Genomic DNA, 21144 nt, shown 5'->3' on the forward strand with positions numbered 1-21144 from the left:
GAGGCAAGTGAAGAAGAGAGGCATGATAGGGGAGCTGGATTAGGGTCACAGCAATGAAAAAAGTAAGAAGTGGCTGTATCCTAAACTATTGTACCCTGAAAATATTTTGAAAGTATAATCCACTGTTTGTTGATGGTTTGGATATAGGATAAGAAAGGAAAAGAAGGTTAAGGTTTGACTCCAAAAATTTTGACCTGAGCAACTGGAAAACTATATGGAAGGCTTTTTGAGTTGAATTGCTTTAGAAATTTCAGGGAATCCTTCAAATGTCTCAAATGGATAAAAAACTGAAGATAACAGAACTATGTGCAGGCTGATTTTGGGCTTACAGGTCTGGAGAAAAGAAGTGAAGAAGAAATAGGTAATAATTGATTCTGCATAGGGCACTAATCCAAGGTTCTGGGCAAAGAAATGAGGAGTTGAATGATACATTTTCTGAGGCTATGCTATTTTCCAAACGCCAGAAGTATACACCCCAAAAAGTGATGACAACTGATAGGATACGGTGGGTTTCGGCAAAAGATATCCAATTACTAACCTCCCAATCAATATTGGAATGTAGCTCAAGATAACATTGTGCCAGTGATCAAGGACTCTGGCCACAAGCAGATGAAAATCCTGGCTCTGGCAGTTATTTATGTGACCCTGGGTAAGATATTTGACCTTTCTATGCCTAATTTCCTTTATATTTAAAATGGCAGTCAGACAATTAAATAAGGTAATGACTACAAAATGCACAGCACAGTACATGCCACAGAATAAATTCCAAAAATTCTATCTGCATCATCACTGACTCTCAAAGATGCATCTGAGCAGGGGGAGATCTCAATGATCAGCGTCCCAGTGGGCCAGACGGAGCAGAGAGCATGCAAATCTCCCTTTCCCAGCATGAAAAAGAACAGCTGCTTCCCATACAGAAATAAGATGTTTGGAATTGTTTTATGTTAGTGCTTTTTTAAAAAAAAAAAAAGTCTACTGAGTTGTCACCCAAAAAATGCTAAAACACCTCTGATGTAAATGTCATGGTTTTCACTTCTTGAATAAATTTGAGATTTATGTGCATGAAAAAAAAATGCCTTAAAGCAATAGAAATGTGGTTACAATTTTTTTATTAAAGTTGTTATTGAAATACAGATTTTACGATTACAATTAAGTAGAAATATGAATATAGATCAGAATCTAGAATAAAAAATGGTGAATTGCATTGTTGTAGAATATAATTGTTTTCATTGAAAAGCTTTATTATGCCATATTTCGTATTATATATTTACTCATTTTTATAGTTCTATAATTTATATAGTGTAATGTGTATATACTTATATATGTAATACTATGTGCAAAGCAAAATGTCTGAGTACATATTAAGATATTAAGAGCAGTTATATCTTGGTGGTTATGATTGTTTTTTATTTAAACATATTTTCAATATTTTCTATGGGTTTTGCAATATAGCTATACCAAAATTAACAGCTGTGTTCAGAATTAGTCAGAATAAGAAATATTCTTATGGTTGATTTTATTCTTAAATGGTAAAATATTGAGTTCACAATCAAACATTCATAGATGGAGTCTTATTTCTGAGAATAACACAATTTAGGTCTTTAAGACAGAGGAAGATTCTTGCAAGGTGCTTTTTGGAAAAACATTGGTAAAAGCTACTAATTAAGTATTGCCTTTGTTAAATACTTATTCATTCATTTGCTCATGTTAAATAAGAGTCTAAGTGGCCCAAAATATATAACTAAATGAGATCTGAATATTAAATGTTGACTCATTTCGTATAGTTTGAGTCATTTCTTGTTATTTCTTTAAAATCAGAAAATCTCTAACTCTTTAGAAAAATTAATTTAATAATGACTAAATAATGAATTATCTGACCAAATCAATTTCATTCCCAGTGTTTTTTAAGTAACCTGAATAACTTCCACTTGTTCCTATAGAACTTGCTTTCACTTCCATCTATAGATTGTCGGCTGATCTAGCCAATTTCTTGAGCACTCCATGGCAATTTCCAGGTTGGGGCAATTAGTGGAAAGTATACAAATATTGTGGTTCATGAATCCCCTGTGCATCTCTTGAAGTTGTCTGCAATGATGTTCTTTTCATGTAAATTTCATGGAGCTTAGGCGCATATCAAATTTCAGATAATGTGACTCTCTGAAAAGCGTTATCCTATTTCCTATTTCTGCTAAATAAACTACTTCGCCTTTAGCAATTGGCCATCTGCTATAAATGTCTGTGAAAATACACATAAGAATTCTCTAATGTTGGATTTTACCCAAATTACCTGTAGCTATCAAGAAAACTTCTCATTTAATAACATGTAAGGTTGATGGAAGTCTGCTGTTCAATATATCTGAGAAAATATCATACAAACCTGAAGAGCCTTAGGAATAAGATGCTATCAAAGTTGTACACACAAATCCTGAACATATTAAAGTACTTTGTGGATGCCAATGAGCATGACGTGAGATCACAAAGAGGCAGGAACCATTATGTCCAAGGAAAGTTGATCCTCATAAATTTTAGTGAGAGTCATAGATGCTAATTAAGGCCAACTCTTAGGGCCAAATGTAGTTGGCCTTCATCAATCCACCTGATTCAGTACAGCTGTTTCCTAAGGGAAACTAGAGGCATGTAATTTGTTCTCACAGGATTTAAATTCTGCCTTATTTATTTATGATAGATCTTTGGGTCTGGAGGTTACATAAGCACATGTTTATAATACCATTAATTGACCACATAATTTATTTATTACTGACCATACAAATAATTTTCGGGACTATTTTAATAAAAAAATTTAAAAAGACCTCAATGATATAAAATGTAAGTACTCCAAATGCCTGAAATTGGATCATGTAGGAAACTGCAAAAATCACATTATTATTCATTTCTGGCTTTGGAGACAAGCCACAGTTTAAGAGTGCTCAGGCAGAATTAGTAATGCTAACTCTGCCATGAACAACACAATCTGAAGAGTCCTTTCCTGAGATTAAGAGGATGGTGAAGAATACATACAGCTCAGGGGGTGACTTAGCTGAGGCAGGTGGGAAATAAACTCGAAAGAAAAGTATTTTTTTGCTATTTGAATCTACGAATAGAACGATAGATAATGCAGGTTTATGGAAAGACTTATCTGACAAACAAGATGTTTTGGTTTCAGGATGATGTAAAGTTCGAATAATAAGAGTAACATTCCATTATTATTAAAACTATTCTCTCTCCAAAGTTGTAATTGGATTAGAGCCCCAAATCTCAGAACAGTGGGTCCCAGGAGGAATAGTAAGCAGAAATGGGGAATTTGGCTGCTTAGGAAATTGATAAAGAAGAACACAAGCCTAGGTTTGAATGGAATTCCACATTCCCACACATTCCTTTTTCTTCACTATCCCGCTATTCTCAGTGGAGATTGAAAAATGTAAGATTTTTGACTCACTGCCTGTAAGTAAAAAACAAAATAAATGCAGCCTTTGTAGCTGTCATCTGTGGAGGTTACACATATATTGTAAAGCTTGTATGGAAATGCATACAAGTCATTACCACTCAAAACATTTTTGGAACATCCTTTTCAGGATTACATTTTAGATCCACTATAACCACATAGAGTCTCTCTTTCTCTCTTTGTCCTTTTCTTTCTCATTCTTTTTCTTTCTCCCTCCCTTCCACCCTGCCTTCTTTCCTTTCTGCTAGAAAACTAAAATAGTCTTCTCCCATACTTTTGTTTAAATAAGTTCTGGCTCCTTCCAAAAATAAATCTCTTTCCTTCAATGCCTGACTGTTAACCACCAGTGAGAATTAAAAAGGAAGACAAAGGTGCTTCAGATATAAAAGGAAATTCCACAATAATAGTGGGGGCATCTTAATGGTAATCACATCCCCATCAAGCTGTGGCACAGCTGGATGGAACAGATCTCATTTGGAGGTGTGCTAAAAAGTTGATTCAATTACTTTATAGTTAAATCTCATAAATCCAGATATTAGGAACTCAAGCTTTCTTTTGATGAGCATCTGATCATGGAAGTATCACTCACTACACCTGTAGGCAAGAAGGAAATCAGATACAAGTAATTCTCATGCTTTTTGTTTTACCACATGATCTAGAACAAATCCCTCACATTCTCTGTGCCTTAGTTTCCCAATCTATAAAGTGGGGATAATAATAATAAGATCTCATAGACTAGTGATGATCTCATAATATAATACATGTGAAGCACCCTTAGCAGTGTTCAGTATTCATGTGCACTCTACACATATTGCCTATCATATGATTATTACATATGAATAGATGGTTATGATTTCTTAGTTCATTGGCAAGGAGATATAGGAAATAATAGAAACAGAAAGAAGTGGAAAAGTCATATGGCAGAGAGGATCTTTTTCTGGTCATTTCAAATAAAAGGTGTCATCTTTATAAAGGACCAGTCTCAGCCCTGGGTCTCATTTTCTGTTGCTTTTGTTTCTTAAACAGCATGTTTTAGATAAGAACACATGTTTTTAAATGTATAATCTTTATTATATTTTTTTCATTACCATTTAGTTGCCTTATACCCTCCTCCCCCCAGCAAGAACAAATGTGTTTGAAAGCAGCTAAAACAAAAATGTAGAAACTATATATTCATGCTTAATAACATACAGAGTAGAGTAATAGCATTTATGTATTTTTCATTTATGTACCTGGAGAGATTTTATGATTCAGTCTTTTTCTTGGCAAATTCCAGTTAGTCCACAAATGTATTAACTTAGGTGTTTTTGTTTTTTTTTTTTTATTCTATCCATTTATTCCTAGAGAGAGGGGAAGGGAGGGAGAAAGAGAAGGTGAGAAACATTGCTGTGAGAGAGTAGCATCAATAGGTTGCTGCTCATTTGGCTTGACCTGGAGATCAAACCCACAACCTAGCACGTGCCCCGAACGGGAATCAGGAATTGAACTGGTGACCTGTTGCTTTGCAGGACGATGCCCAACCAATGGAGCCACACCAGTCGGACTTATGTTTTTGACATCCAGGTGTTTTGGTTTGTGAAATCCAAATGGTTTGGTAAATGCTGGCACCGAAATGCTATAAAAAGCTTCTAACAGTATCCGATAGAATTATAGTTCACATAAACTACAATAAAGATTACGATAGCTACCATTGTGAGCCTATATTATGCCTAACGCTGTTCTTTGCACGTTATATAAAATATTTTATTTAATTTTCTCAACAAACCTAAGAGCTGAGTACAATTTTTATTCTATGAGGCATGGAAGCTTTGGCACAGAGAAACTAAGGGTTTGGCCAAGATTTATGGATGTCAGTGACAGAGTTCGGATTTGAAACAGAGCGGGATTCCCAGTGTCCGTTCTCTAATCCTCCCTTAATAGTGCTCTACAGCACTAGGCACGCTTCTTCCCTGAGTGCCATGCTTGTTTCATCTGACTAAGGGAAACCAATCTATTTTAATACTGTAGGCTGATAGCCTTTACTAATCGTGGGTTCCCTTTGTTGATTGAATCTTTCTCCCAAAAGCCAGAAGCAGAGTCACTTGACATTATTACAGTAAAGACATTGATGCCTGGGGCAGAAGCAGTTGCTTCTTGAAGTAAGAATCCTCCTTGCATATTCATTACACACATGTACACTGAGCACATCTCCAATACAGACATTCCCCTACTTTGTGGTCTTTCTTGTAGCTTCCCAGGGTTCTTTCCAAAATTAAAGGAAGATATCCAAGCACCAGCTTTGAAATTGCTATGGCTAATTGTCTAGGAGATTTTTGTATTCAAGCAAACACCAGGACTGACATCCTAAAACAGAACGTCATAACCTTTGTTGACTGGTTCCCCTGGAGGTGATTAATGGAGACATGACTAAATACACTCACTGACTATGAAAGCAAATTAGGGGGAAAAATGGCCATTGGGCAGGGATACCAGTGAACCATCCAAGGCAACCTGCTTTATGACTTGCTAGGAAAGGGCATTAATGCCATTGTTCAAACACTCATGGGTGATTTAGAAAATTACCTCATGGTATTTTGCTTATGATGTAAATGAAGCTTCATAAAGTAGCACGGAAGTCCCCCTCAGTCTTTCCAGTGTGCTTTTCGTATATGATATGATGCCACAATTAACCCTTTTGATATGAGGACAAACAAAGGACAGGGCACAGGTATAAAACCATCATATCTATTGAAATATATAATTATATTTCAGGTGACTGATAAAAGATATGGGGTTATTGAAGAATGTTAGATTTTCTAAGGGGTCCCGATTTGTGTTGACAATAGGTTGGTTATGTTTTCGCTATTACTTCTTCTGGCTGGAGCAATTTTCAAAATATAAAACAGATACAGAGACCAACCATATGGATACATTTATATTAAATGCAGCCTTGCATTTTAGTGTAGAGGATTGGCATGTTCATTTTTAAAAGTATCAAGAAATTAATGAAATAAAATGAAACCCTCACCTTAAGGCAAAAAGAAACACATTTCAAAAAGGAAATGCATCGTTGCACATTATTATTTGTTACATTTTAAAAATTTCGGTGTAGAAAAATTAATTTAGGATGTGTTACTATGGGTGATACAAGGTTTAAGCTTAGTTGTCTTCTGTAAAGTTGAAATAATAATTGTGAACAATAAATGAGAGGATATAAGCAAACTATTTAGCTGAGAGTAAACAAATTAATAGATGGTGAATGAATGTTACCTATTATGTTTTTAGATTAATAAAGCTATTTTCTAGAAAGGTGTCATCATTAATAAATTTTGCTGAAATAACTAAACATGAGTATGGAGAAGAATTTATTTACATCAGTTCTCTACATTAATAAAGACAAACATTTCACATAGAAGAAAGATGTAAAGAAAATCTAGACGAATTGAAATAACACACTCATTCTTATTGGGAAGGGTAGATTAATTACCTAAAAGAGAAAAAATATAATAAAAGACAATATGACTGGATTTTGATATATATAACTTGTATTATATAATTATATGGGTTAGATGATAAAAAGTAGGTTCATTCAACTTGTAACAGCATAAACACAACAGAATAGCACATATATTAAACTTAAAAAGTAAAGAAAAACTCTATCTTGACAGGCACCGTGATGTGAAAAATCTAATAAGATAGAATTTAGTAAGCTATAAATAGTGCCCTGGCTTACTTGGTTACAGCATAGTCCCGACATGCCAAGGTTGCAGGTTAGATCTCTGGTCAGGGCACGTACACAAGCAACCAATGAAAGGATAAATAAGTGGAACAACAAATTAATGTGTCTCTCTCTTCGTCCCTCTCTTAGAAAAAAATCAGTGGGTCTAGATAGGGGGTTTAGGCAAATTTGTTTTGAATGAATTCAGTTTAAGTGAAATGTCCAGCAAGAATAAATACAACATTTTATGTCTGAATTTTATATTTGATATTATTAATAGTAGGATGAATCAATCTGGTATATCAGTTTACATGAGTTGGATAACAAATACTAAACTAGTTTAAAATGGAAAAATTATCTCATTTATCACTATGTTCCAGATTAGGATGGCTTTCAGTCTGGTTGATTCTGTGGCTAAATACCATCAAACACCAAAGTTCCTGTTGCACATGCATAAAATGGAATATTACTGAGCAATAAAAAGGAACAAGCTAGTGTTCTATGTTATATCATAGGTCAATCTCAAATCCATTTTGCTAAATGGAAAAAATTCAGAGTCAAAGGTTATAGACTGTATCATATAATTCTATGTATATGATGAAAGTCAGTGGTCACCAAGGGTGGAAGAAGGTGATTAACAACAAAGAATGAGGGAATTATTCTCTGTCTTGACTGAGGTATTGTTACATGACTAAACACATTTGTCTAGATTCATAGGTTATTGTATTTTTGATGTGTTTAAGTTATACCTCAATCAATTTAAAAATAAACAGAAAAGAACTACTTTGTCATCTTCAATATGTCTTCCTGTCTTCTGGCCAATTCACCTCATGCTTGCAAGCAGGCTGCCATAGTCCCAGGCACAACAAGCATCAGATAATGTCCAGCAGAAGAGAAGATGTTCCCTAATGTATTCTCTTTTTATTTGTAGGATTTTTTTCAGAAGCCTTTCTCCCTACATCCTCACAAAACAGACTTCCCCACACATCACATGGATTACATCTGGGTTTCACATCTACTCCTTAATTAACTCAGGCAAGGAAAACTAATGAACATATACTTGACATAGATTCAAGATTAACTTCAAGCTTGAGACAGAGACACATTCCCTAAAGCTAGATACCTGAACACATTAGGAATTCACCTGGTAAAGATAAACTATAGTTGTAGTGAACATTACTAGTAGTGGTGAACAACTAATAGTGTTTGCTCAACTAGCTAGAAGCTTTGTTATTTTATTTATTAATAAGCTTTGATATAGGGTGATAAGAATGAGATATGACCCCCCCCAAAAAAAAGTCAAGCTAATACTTGGCTTTACTTGCATACTTACATACTCTGATACTTGCATCTGCTAAGAGATGAATGTTTCTATAATTAGAAATGTAATATCCCTCCATGTAATATTCTTGAGAAAGTTTCTTGAGAGATAGATTTGAAAACTGTGTCATATTAGGAATTACTACAAGAAATAGGACTGGTATATACACTAGCATGTGGAAAAAACATTAGATTCAATTTTTATGTTGTCAAAGATTAAAGAAAGAACCATGAGCTGAAAGTACAGAACAATTTAGGGGAGAAATTTCAAATATTGTTAGAGCTATTCAGAGATTTCCAATGGTGATGAATTGTTTGTTGCTGTGAATATTCAAGGCTGACCTAGGTAATACCTGGAGGAATGTAGTAGAAGATGATTCTAGTATCAGATGGGTAGTTGGAGAGGGCAGTGTAAAATACTTTGCAATATTGATATAATGCTAACATTTTTTTCTTACTTATACAAGGAAATATGGAAATAGTGTATATAAATAAGTACTCAAATATGTATGTGTATATATGTACATAGTATATGTGTATATATGTGCATAGGGACTAAAAAAAGAATTTGCCCATTAAAAGACTGAAAGGGGATACATAATAAAATATGTTATATGAGCTAGTGAGATTATAGATGAATTAAGGACAAAATCTAAGGGAAATCTGGATGAGAAGTGAAAATGTTCAGCATGGTGTAATACTGTGATGTCCCTGATATGAGTGGACTCCACTCACAATAAAACTCCAACCAAACCCCTTTCTTCAGAATTTGCCTCCTTTCAGAGAGACTCAAAGCTGACATCAGCTTTCTGGGCCAATCCTAATCCTGATCCTAATGCAAACAGAAAACTTTTGAAGTTCTCTCAGTTTATTATTTATAAACATGTGTTTTTAGAAAATACAACGTCGAAGAAAAATAAATGCTTGAGAAATAATTTCTCTATGATTATGCATAGTGTTCAAGTATTATTATTAATATTATTATTTTACCTAATGTAGTCTCTTATTTATTTACAAGTTAATGGAAGTGTTACCGGGAGGACCCACATCAGGGGCCTCCCTGCCTCTCCTCAGCTCTTGTCTTGCTCGTAAGAGAATCCAAGCAAAACACAAACAGGTATAGTGGAAATGAGATAGCAAGTTTACTCATAAAACACTTGAGAGCACAAAGTTGCAAGCAGGCACTCAGGTAGTAGTCTGAATGCCCCACATATAAGGGACATAAAATTGTTAAGTAAATTTTTTCTCTACACTTGAGCCCCTGGCTGCAAGTGGGCTCTCAGCTAATTTGAGTGCACTGACTATTGGGGTTCAGGGGTTATATACTGTAGTCAGTTTCTAGGGTGGTTCTCCTTTTCCCCCTCCTAGACCTTGGGAATAACATATGGTTACAAAAGCTTTCTTTTTCAGCTAGTAAAGGCTTTTTGTCTTAGAAATTGCTACAGAGGCTTCCTTTCCCAGCACAATCTCAAGGACTCTCTTCCTCCTGTGCTATCTTGGTTTGTAAGTTGTAGAATGCCCAGCAATTTTACCAGACTGGGCTCAGGACTGTGAATCAACTGGTGAGACATGTCTCCCTCTTCCTCCCTGCCTTAGTTTACTATCTATCCCACCTAACAGAAGCAGAAAGGCCAATACCAGAGCCAAATAAAGAGCTTTACATTTCATGAGTTATCATTACATGCTAATCATGGAAAAAAAAATCATGCTAACTTGAAATCATTCAAATGTAGTCAATAAATTTAAGCACTGCCTGGCTACCAACACTTAAGTGGAAACACGGTATAGCTTAAGGTCTTGTATAAACTATCACCAATAACAGAGGTGTGCCTGGGTTATTTTTAGCTTCCCACAACACTCAAAGTTAAGAGCAAAGAAACTGCACGTAAAGCTCTTTTTTTATGGTCTGGTTCTATCTTATCTATTAACCTTTATCTCATGTTAAGTGAATTTTGTTTTCTAGTTATTGAAGAGCTCCCATTGTCTTCCACACGGCTTTAGAAAAGTATACTGAATTGAAGGGCCTGCTGGGTCAATGTGTTATGTTGGGAAAAGAGAAAAAACAAAATCGCCTTAATGAGAAACACTGCTACAAAAACGCAAATGCAAGAAAACAAAGAGGCAATAATTGGAAAACAAAAAGGAGGAACCCTATACCAGTTATGTTTTGTTAATTTCAGACTTGTACTGAATATCCACATTCTATAAAGTTTTATGCGAGGTACTTCATAATGACACGATGATGTATAAAACGATTTCATTTTCTGCTCCAGTGAGTTCAATATTGTTATGAAGAGAAAAAGTAACCCTTATGGTGTGGATTTTCTCCAACATTAATGCAAAGTTAAATTATTTTCCACTGGTTGTGAAGGTCTCACACTGCTTTTATGGGAAAACATTTTCAGAAATAATTGACATTTCTTTCTGGGATTGAAACAAGAAAGGACAGAGAGACTCCAGCTACTGGCATTTCCTACTAAATAAAGAGCCTCTCTACTTTCTTGGTCAGCTCAAAAGCTTGAGTTATTTTATTTTTTAAAAATGGTAAATTGGTTACCATTTTTTAAGTCACTAAAACATATATGGAAGACTTTTGTAATGTTCTTAATTGCAGGTCTGTAGAATGGTTGAAGAAACACTTAAGAGATAAAAGCTGGACAATTTCAATACATGTAGCCAATTTAATTTCTTACAGCCTACTGCTCTACTTATGACAATTCTTTTCATTTTTGTGGTTTTTTTTATCTATTCTGCTTTCTCATCTTGAAATTTTCGCTTTCCTCTCCTCAGCATTTATTCAGATTGTGCTTTAACTTTAAAGGTCAACAAAAAAATCTCTGCCTTCTATATGAAGACATACTATAGCAAAATGCACTTTCTCTCTCTCTCTCTCTCTCTCTCGCTCTCTCTCTCTCTCTCTCTCTCTCTCGACTTATCTGAAAGGAGTGGTGTTCAGTGCTACTGTTTTGCTCCCTCTACTTCAATAGTTATCAACCTTGTCTGCACTTCAGATTCATTTAAAAAAAGAAAAGTGACACTTGGTCCCACCCCAGAACAACTGAGTAAGAATCTTTGGGGATAAGTCCTGGGCATTGCTATAAAAATCTTCCCATGTGGTTTTGATGTGTAGTGAAAATTGAGAAATCAGTTGGTTTAGAATAGGATTAAATCACAGCAGTGTGTTACCCATAAAGAGCTTTGAGAGTTTTCATTTTTTCTATTTTTGTTTATTTTTCTATAAAAGTATGTGCAGCACATTTTGGATTCAGAAATTTAGATGTCAAAGCTCATTTAGGCCCTGAATGGTAAATTAGTTTTACCTCACACAAGCTTCAATCAACTGATAGTTTTTCCTTGCACATGTTGAGAAGGATTCTGAGGACCTTCTGGGTTCAGCTAAGAAAGGTAAGACGATCCAAGCCCGTTTGTCATGTGTGTGGAGGAACAGGGAAGATACAGCTTGCATGTTAAATATTTTTTTATCACTGATCTAGAAGATATTCTTCATTATATAAATAAATGGGGATCCATGTGGATTAATTGCCCAAAGGAACCCAGCACGTTAGTCAAAAAAAAAAAAAAAAAAAAAATGAGGTAGAACTTGAATCCAGTCTCCAGCCTCCCCAAAGAGTAACTTTTTAGAGTTCCTCTGGTTTGATTATAAACTTGTTTGTGCTCTAGCCATCCCCAGTTGCCAATGTGCTTTGGTATTCTTATGTCTTCAGCTCTCAATTCTTTTGGACTTATACTCTTATGGTTTCTTTCACATTGTCCACAGTGCATAGAATACACGCCAATAAAACTTGGTTGACAGGATTGTTAACAGTTTCTCTGCTCTTGTGTTTATAGCTTTTGCAGGTGCTGTTGTCCTAGTAAAAGGCCAAATGAAAAAGGTCTCAGAGTGAAGTGAACTTGGAATAGTATAAATTCCACAAGGTTGTTGCCATAAAACTTAGTCTTCATTTAGTCAGCTTGGTATTTGGGAAGGGTGCTGAATATTGAACACCAGCTCCACCTACCATCTTGCAACCTCCAAATCTGTCTGTCTCTCTTCCCTCCCTCTTTTCCTTCCCTCCCATCCACTATCTCTCTTTCTTTCTTATGTGTGTGCAGCACACACAGACATCCAAACACACACCACAGACATTTAGAATTTCTAGTTTCATTTTGCAGTCATAGTAACCAGGAGAAGTAACAAACTAACTCTTTAAAAATCTAAAATACAATGAAAAAAATCTATATAAACTATTCCATTTAAATAAATATGAAAACAATTTTTACCAGTATCTTGCTTAATGTGAACTGTATTACTGGTGGCTACCCTGCACCAACCACCTTGTTCATTTTCAGTTTCTTAATTCCATTCGCCTCTGTTGGTTCTGAGTAGAAAAGTCCCCTTGTCACCAGTGGTTGAGAGTTACCAGCATGGTCACCAGGGAAAAGCTTATATACCTGGGTTTCTGTTCCTGAGAGATGCACTTCAGGGATGGTAAGATTTTCAAATGAGTTTTCAAATTCTGTTGTCTTTAGAAAAGATTCAAAATTTTCCCTGATGTAAAGAAGCCAACTGATGTTCTCAATTTTTACAAATCATTTACAACAGAAATGCCAAATCATAAATGAGCTGTTTTACAAATGCATATTTTTAAATTTAAAAAAATAAAATGAAAATGTAAAACTCAAAGAACATTTTTCCTCTAATGTTCTGTTCTGCCAGGTATTGTGTGTTATCTTCAAAATGACTTTGGCAGTAGCTTCTCCTATGTGAAAATGATTGTTCTGTGAATTGTGAATGATGTCTAAAGATTCTTTTAAAATAAAAGTGTCTGGATTGATGTGTCTTCAGTTTCTCCAAGTTTTAAACTTTTCTCTCTAATGGTTTTTAGCCAGTCCAATTTAATAGCAAATATCTCAAGTTTTTTAAAAATTAAATACATTTTTAAAAATAATCCTTGTAAGCCCAAATAATGCTTAAATGGGTGAAAGTAAGTAGCACTATGATAATTCTGCATTTTTGTTGAAGAGAGAATTTTTTTGTTCCCACAACCACAATCTTTCTAATGCCACTAGCCAATTACAGGGTGTAAGGTAGTAATGCTCTAAAGGGGAAATGCCATTCCGTTGACCTCAGAACTAGAGGGAATAGGTAATGGACTGGATAAACAGCATAAAATAATAAGCATGCACAGTCAGGTAAGGTGAAATGGAAATAGAATGTGCTCAGAACAACTTTGATTTTCATGCTTTGAATTTACTGAGCTGTTTTCCACTGCAGCTGTCTGAGTGCAGAGAATGGTTTAAACTTCCCACTACAGACACCTACTCAAATAAATGTTGCTTTACATCAAGCAACTTCTCAACATTATGGCCTATTTTGATGGACTTCAGGAAAGTTTTCAAGTAGATTTCTTCCATACCAACTAATCAGTTTATGGTTTGAAGAACACACACCACACACACAAACACACACACACACACACTCACACTGAATGAATGAACTTATCATTCATTGCCTTAATCATAAGTCTTATATATGTATGTGTGTGTCTACATACACAAACACACACACAGTTAATTAATTAATTTACCAAATAGATGTTGCTCTCTCTAAAGGCCAAGAAAAGACTCTTCTTGATGTCCTCCTTGTGGGAGCCAAAATAATATCTATATTTAAGAGTACAGATACTGGGGCCAGGCTGGCTCTGCAGCTTACTGACTACATAACATGTCTGAGTCTTAGTTTTTTTCCCTGTAATATCGAGATAGCACACCTATGTCACAGAGTTGTTAAAATATTAAATAATATAATATCTATTATTATATAATATATACATAGTGCTTGCATTATTATTAATTACTCAGAATTTGATTGTTACTATTAACCATAATATATGCAAGGGGAAACTGAGTCAAGATTTTTTACATTAGCTGATGTATCATTTTGGGTCCTTACAAAAAATGGCATACTCATATTGAAGTAATTTGAAAAGGGTTTATTTACTAAAGGACTAATAGCATAGTTATGGGGTGTACAGGAGAAGTAGAAGGAGGTTTATTGACCTGGACAGATAAATGGAATATAAGGTCACTGGAGTCAATGCAGGGCTGAGACTTGTGATGTGTGTCCCCAATATCCCTTATTTGTCTCCACCGATCCATGCAATGCATTGTTCCTTATTTAGCATTTTTAACCCACATAATTATCTCTCTGTTCTTCTCATGCCCTCCATGTAGCTATTCTGATAGACAATCTTAATTTTAACTACTGTTACTTCAGTTCTTCCAAGACTCCAGACCAGAGACATCTTTTGTTTCTTTCTTTGCTCAATATGTACTAAGTGTCAATGCCCCCTTGACTAGGACTTCTCCTGCAGTACCCAGCCTCCGCACCTTATCACTGCCTGTTTTCACCAGAAAATGCACCATGTCTAAAATCACAGTTTCTAACATTTCCTTTCTAGCCACAACTTTTTTGCCTCCAGCTCTCTTGCTCAAGATGATATGACTTACTAGGTAATGGTTACTTTCTTACTTATCAAATTAGTACATAAGCTCCATTCTCTGAATGTAGAAAAATGATCACTGGGTAGAAATATATAAACATATGGTTAGTCAGTGAAAAGTTTTTCCGTTGGAAATTTAGGAAACAAATGAACCAAGGTAACCGAGATGGACGGAAGTTTCACTGAACGATCCCATGGACCTCTCCTAGAATTTTCATGTATTTCTGCTCTGCCTTTTCCGGGGTTTGGTTATGGTTCCTTTCTTTAATATTTAAGGGGATCAGGGTTAGTTCTTGGTTTTCAACCAAAAACAAACAAATAAACAAACCACCTAATAGTTTCATTTCAGCATTATAAATCTTATTCAATTTTGGCTTTATTGTTTTTCTTTCATCCATCAAAATCCTCCTTTCTTACCATCCTTTCTTTTCCAACTTGGATTTCATAGTTCATTTTATAACTATTGTCCAGCAAATATCCGCATTGCCTTTGTCATATCTCCAACAAAATTCCAACCATTCACTTTTACCAGATTTGCATCAATGAAACTGTGGATTGGTAGAGAGATTTCAAATAACTGGTCAGATCCAGCCACCAGAATATGTTTCAGATTTGTCCAAAACTCTTTATTTCCACTGTGAACAAAAACTGAAACCAATGGTTCTTCATTAAGCTATTCTAGCTTCTCATTGTATTTTAGGATCAACTTTTGATCCATTCCAATTCATTGTTCACAAACAGCCAAAGTGAGTTTTGTAAAATAAACTATCAATTATGCTGGTGTTTTACATAAAATTCTTCAATGACAGTCTTTTGTCATGAGGGAAAATATTCAAATTCCTGAATATTATTGAAATGCCTTGCCTAATCTGGTTCTTTTAAATGCCAACCTGATCCAACACCATTTTCTATCTTCCTTGATACACTCTGGATATAATGCCTTTCTTTCAGTTCTGCAAAAGGCAAATATTACCACCTCAGAGCCTTGGCATATGCTGTCCCCTTTCCAACAACACTCTTTTCTCTCCCATATGAATGACAGAGTTTTTTCTCTTTCTTAGGTACTTGCTTAAATGTAATTTTCTCTGATCACTTGATTTGAAATAGTCCTCCTATCTTCATTACTCTTCCCCAATGCTCTATTCTTCTCTTTAATGATTTGATTACTTATTATCATCACTACTGCATTCTGTGTGAGTATAGGACCAAGTTTGTCATGTTTATCCTACTATACTGTTTGATACATGACAGGTGATCAATAGATATTAAATGAGTAAATGGAACTTTAGATATGAGATAGTGGGGACTAGGGAGACAGGTAGTTTTTGAACTAGGAAATTACCTATCACAAATTTAGGTAGATTAATTTAATATTGGGCAAAAATAAATTAAAAGTTAAGTGTGAAAAATTTTATCTTTAAAGGTAACTCAGAACTTCCAAGCTTCCTTTTGTACAGAGTTCAAGTGATCTGAGCCTTGCTTTTTTCAGTTACCTTTTTTTCCTCCTAAATTTTCTCTTCCCTTTGATTATTTCTGTCATGTCATGATTGCACTTGGAGTTGTTATTTCTTCTAAATGTCCTGACCTAATTATAAAGATAACTCAGCTCTCTATAGCATAGCTAAGGTAGTCTCAAAAATACAAAATATATTGCTAAGTACTAAGATGAACAGATGCTCAAAAGAATAAACACGAATAACAGAACTACTTAGTACAGGTGCCAAATCCTGCTTGCTCTAGCTCCCAGCTGAGTGCACAGCCTCTAGCTCACCCTCTCTCTTACAACCTCAAACTGCCTCCACTCAAGCTCTGAAGAATTGAGGGAGCATTCTGTCTTTGTCTAGAATTTTTATTTCCTAGATCTCTGCATTCCCGGGTACTAGTGCCCCTACCCTGGGCCTCCACAACATATGGGAGCCTGCTCTGATACTCCTCCAGTTGGTCTTCCATAGGGGGTGGTGTACCTGATGGACCCAAAACCTGCTCACCCAGGAGCTATAAGCTCCTGTTGTCATTTCTGAACCACACTCCCGGAATCAAGGACCCTGGCATAAGTGCCCAGGCCCACTTTCAGAGGTATTGCAGACCTTTTCCCTGCGTCCCCCCGTTTTAGGGCAGATCATGCTCCAGAGTGTAGGCACCTCTAGGTCTGCAGGTTGGCCAAAAGGCAGGTGTTTACAGGGCCTGCACTGAGCTGGGACAAGTAGGCTGGGATGTCCACATGCATGTGTGTGAGGGTCTCTTATGGTGTAGGACAGACTGAGATGGAATGAGAAGGTAGGAATATATTTAATAAGAACAGTTGAAATATCTTTATTATTATCAGGTATAAGATAATATTTTAGATTAAAATAAACAATCATTAAATTTAGAAATTACAGGGAAAAGTTTAAACTCAAATATACAACATTGGAAATGACCTTTTTTATTAAGTCATATACACAAATTCTCTAATTAAATGAGGTTTTGCCCCAGTTTGTAGTATCTGTATACAGAGCTCCACATATGTAAGGAAGTGACCTACACTCCAGTTGAATGGTTAGGAGATAAGAAACCAGCATACAGATGTTTGGAAGGCTTCCAAAAAATAAGCCATTTGCTTTTCTTTTCAGTACTGAAGAAGAATGAACAAAAATATTAAAAGGCAAAGATAAACAGGCCTTGTTGAATTGTCCACGACTGACTCCATTTAGGTCTAGGTCATATATCAGTATGGTTTTAATTATATTGTTTTCTAGTGAGTCGTATGGGTGTGTCCTATTCCAATTTCAATTACAGTATTTCATATAATTTTTTCAACTGCTTGTGTTACAGTGAGCCACACTCTTCAGAATTAAATCAATCAGAACTCCACCTAATTTCAGTGGGAATATTTCAAGAGGATAAACTGAATATTTGTACTTAGTATCTTGAAAGGCAGCAACAAGCTGTGGATTAAATGCAGCTTTTGTACAGAGAAGAAATGTCCTTTGTTTGGTCACATAATTGCTTAAAAGAACGGCCATCAGTTAAACACTATAGAAGAATTTACTTATTTACAACATCTGAAGGTGTTTTCATTATTTTAAACAATTTAGAAGAATCTGTGGTTAAAATAAACAGTGCATGATAATCACACAAAATAATGTAGTTGAGCAAAAACAAAAAACAAAACCCTAATTATTCTGAAGTTTAGATATCATTGTATAATTTCAAGTGTTACTTTTCTGCAGTTTCATTAGGTTTTTTCATAAAAGTGATATTAAAATAATTATATTAGGAAGTGAGAGAGAATTGTTTTAGTAAATTTACAGCTTCTGTTTGAGCTCTTGTTATGAACTGCAGATTTTGGTAATGGAAAAAAAATTTAAAAATACACTTAAAAAATAAAGTAAGTATCTAGAAAAAGAAAGAATGAAAGAAAGAGAAAAGAAAGGCAGAAAACTTATCTTAAAAATTCAATTACTTTGAAATGATAATACTGTGTTGGTATGTAAATAAAGTACCCTGCGTGAGAGGACTATAATTTCTCTACTAGTTAAGTTGTCTGAATGTATACATAACTCATCAAAAACATTAAATAATGGGGCCATGGTTCAGAGGCTAATTTAATTTTTGTTTCTCTACTATTTTCTGTATATGGGTATGTGCTCGTGTTTCTTATCCCTTCTAACCTAACCAGATCTCCAGAATAGTAGTCTAATCTGTATGGCAATAAAACTAAAATCTTCAGAATTGTGTGTTCTCTTTTGCATACGAGGTATGAGTATTGATGTAAATGGTAAGTTTGATAATCAAACATGAAAACTTTTCTACCATCCTAAAAATTACATAGATTACAGGGAAGTATAGCTTAATTTTCCATTAGAAAAAAAGGAATGAAGGCTATCAATTGCCAGTTAACACATTTAAGTCTTTATTTTTTAATGTGAAGCAATATGGAAAATAAATTAAATTTTTACAAAAATTCATAGTATCACAATATTCATCAAACTTTCAATTGTTGGTGAACTATCATGCTATATGAAGACTCTAAGATTTAGTATAATAAAACAAGTGGCTCTGTATCAGAAATTTGCAATCATATTGTTTAGACTCCATGCAGTGTATTTATTTATTTTTGGTGACTGAAAGAGCTCTAAAAGAAAGCAGTTGAATTGTCAACATTTCTCTAGTGTTTATATAGTGTGACTAAAATAATGAGAGTGATTTATTGTTCTTGGACAGAATCCTGATTTTGAAAGAGATTAAATTGACCCAATTTTGGCTAACATTGTAGGGTAAAAGAATTTTCAGAAATAAGCAACTACCATATATTTTATAAAACAAGAACAAAAGAAAAATAAAATTTGTTGCTTCAAATAATATAATAAATCATTTATCTGGATTTTATTATAAAATACATTCTTGTTAATGATAATGTTACTATTAGTATAAAGTTTTGCAAGGGAATAAAAAGAAATTAGGATAAAACCATAGAGAAGTAAAGTACTGAAGAATTCCTTTGTAATTTTTAAAAAATCTAATTTACTTATGGTAATTTATTATTTAATATACTTAGAGAAATAGAGAGAATATCAAATACTGGTTCTGTTTTACCTTGGTATTAAGGAAGAGCAATGTATATGGACCTCCAAATGTCCAGTTGTTTACAGTTCTATAAATAATCTATCTTACTGACCCAGTCATATTCAGATATCATCTGGGTATTTTATTGTAAACATGGTCCTTTTGAAAATATTCAGGTTGATTTGTGCTTTCACTCAATTTATACACCCCAAGAAACAGCAGAGATCTGTCTCCCTCCTTTTGTCTGCTGAATTGTTTTTCATGATTACATTCTTTTATTGATTGTATATTTCCTCTTTTTAAACTTATAATATGGATCAGATCTGTGCACACAGTTGTTAGTGACACTTTGTTAACAGCAGCAAGATAAAATTGCCAGTGTTCTAATAAGAATATTTTATTAATTGTCCATTCTGGGCACCAGCCCAAGGTAAAAAAAAAAACCAAGATAACAAATGGCCCATTGCCATTGCTTTCAAAACAAGAGTATAGTACTGTTCTTCTCTCTAACACTGGCTCAGTTCCCACTCTTTAATTGATCTGTAAGAGGCTGACACTATTATTTTTCTTAATTTTCTTGTTTTGAGGTTGCCTAATGGATTTATTTCTTTATCCATCTACCTTTATCCCGTTATCCCCACTATGTTATTCTATGTAATTTATAATAATTCTTAGTTTTCCTCTCTTGTTTTCAGCCCTTTAATACCAACTTTTAGGTTTAACTCATTACTAGCTTCTTTTTTTTATCATTCTATTCTATTTATATGAAGAGTTACACACGGAGACACACAGGCAGAGTAAAAGAATGAGGGAGAGAACGAGGGAGAAGGCAAAGGAGAGAGAGAAAAGAAAGAAATTTATGTTTTTTAGTTAAGGACTTTTTTCGGGGGGGGACAGAAAAGGTTCAGAGAGCACAAGGTAAAAAATATTTTACCGAGAACGTACTGAATTTTAATGTCACCTTGAGAACTTTTATCAGCTGAAGCAATGGAGTGCAAAATTTTAATGACGGCACAGTGAAGTAAGAAATGAATTCATTTTTGGGGGCCTTTTGCATTACAACATGAAATCTATTGTAACTTTTTAGAGAATTTAAAGCTTTTAGGAACTGTCATCTTTTTGATTGGGTAACTTAATACTAATAACTAATTTATGCCTTGGATAGATGCTGTGTTAGGTAAAGACGAGTACTTATTAACTTTATAACAGTTGATTTTGAACAATATAAAGGCATGTCAACATGGCTATAAAAGATAATTCAATCAAATCTACATCAACTATAAATTGGAATATAAACAACCAAAATATTTTACTTATGTGAAGCATTCTACATATAATCAACATTGTTCAATACTGCCTGTATAGTTTGATAAAAGAGCTGTACTTTGTTAAGTACCCAAATGATTTAAATGTCCACATGATGTCCATTTATTTTGAAATTATCATTGTAAACTTTTATTAATGTGACTATTTTGGTCAAATAGTAATCTGTCTTTTTTGGTCAAATATAAACCATAAAGTAGCTTTTTAGTGTCTTGTGAGATGTAATGATATAGATCTATAACAAAATCTAAATAACATGGTATTGTCAGTTTTTGAAAAGTGGAATAACATCATTTTACTAATGAGTAATT

The sequence above is a fragment of the Pteronotus mesoamericanus genome, unplaced genomic scaffold (assembly GCF_021234165.1).
Source record: "Pteronotus mesoamericanus isolate MK-2021 breed Mesoamerican mustached bat unplaced genomic scaffold, CSHL_Meso_final contig_20, whole genome shotgun sequence".
NCBI lineage: Eukaryota > Metazoa > Chordata > Mammalia > Chiroptera > Mormoopidae > Pteronotus > Pteronotus mesoamericanus.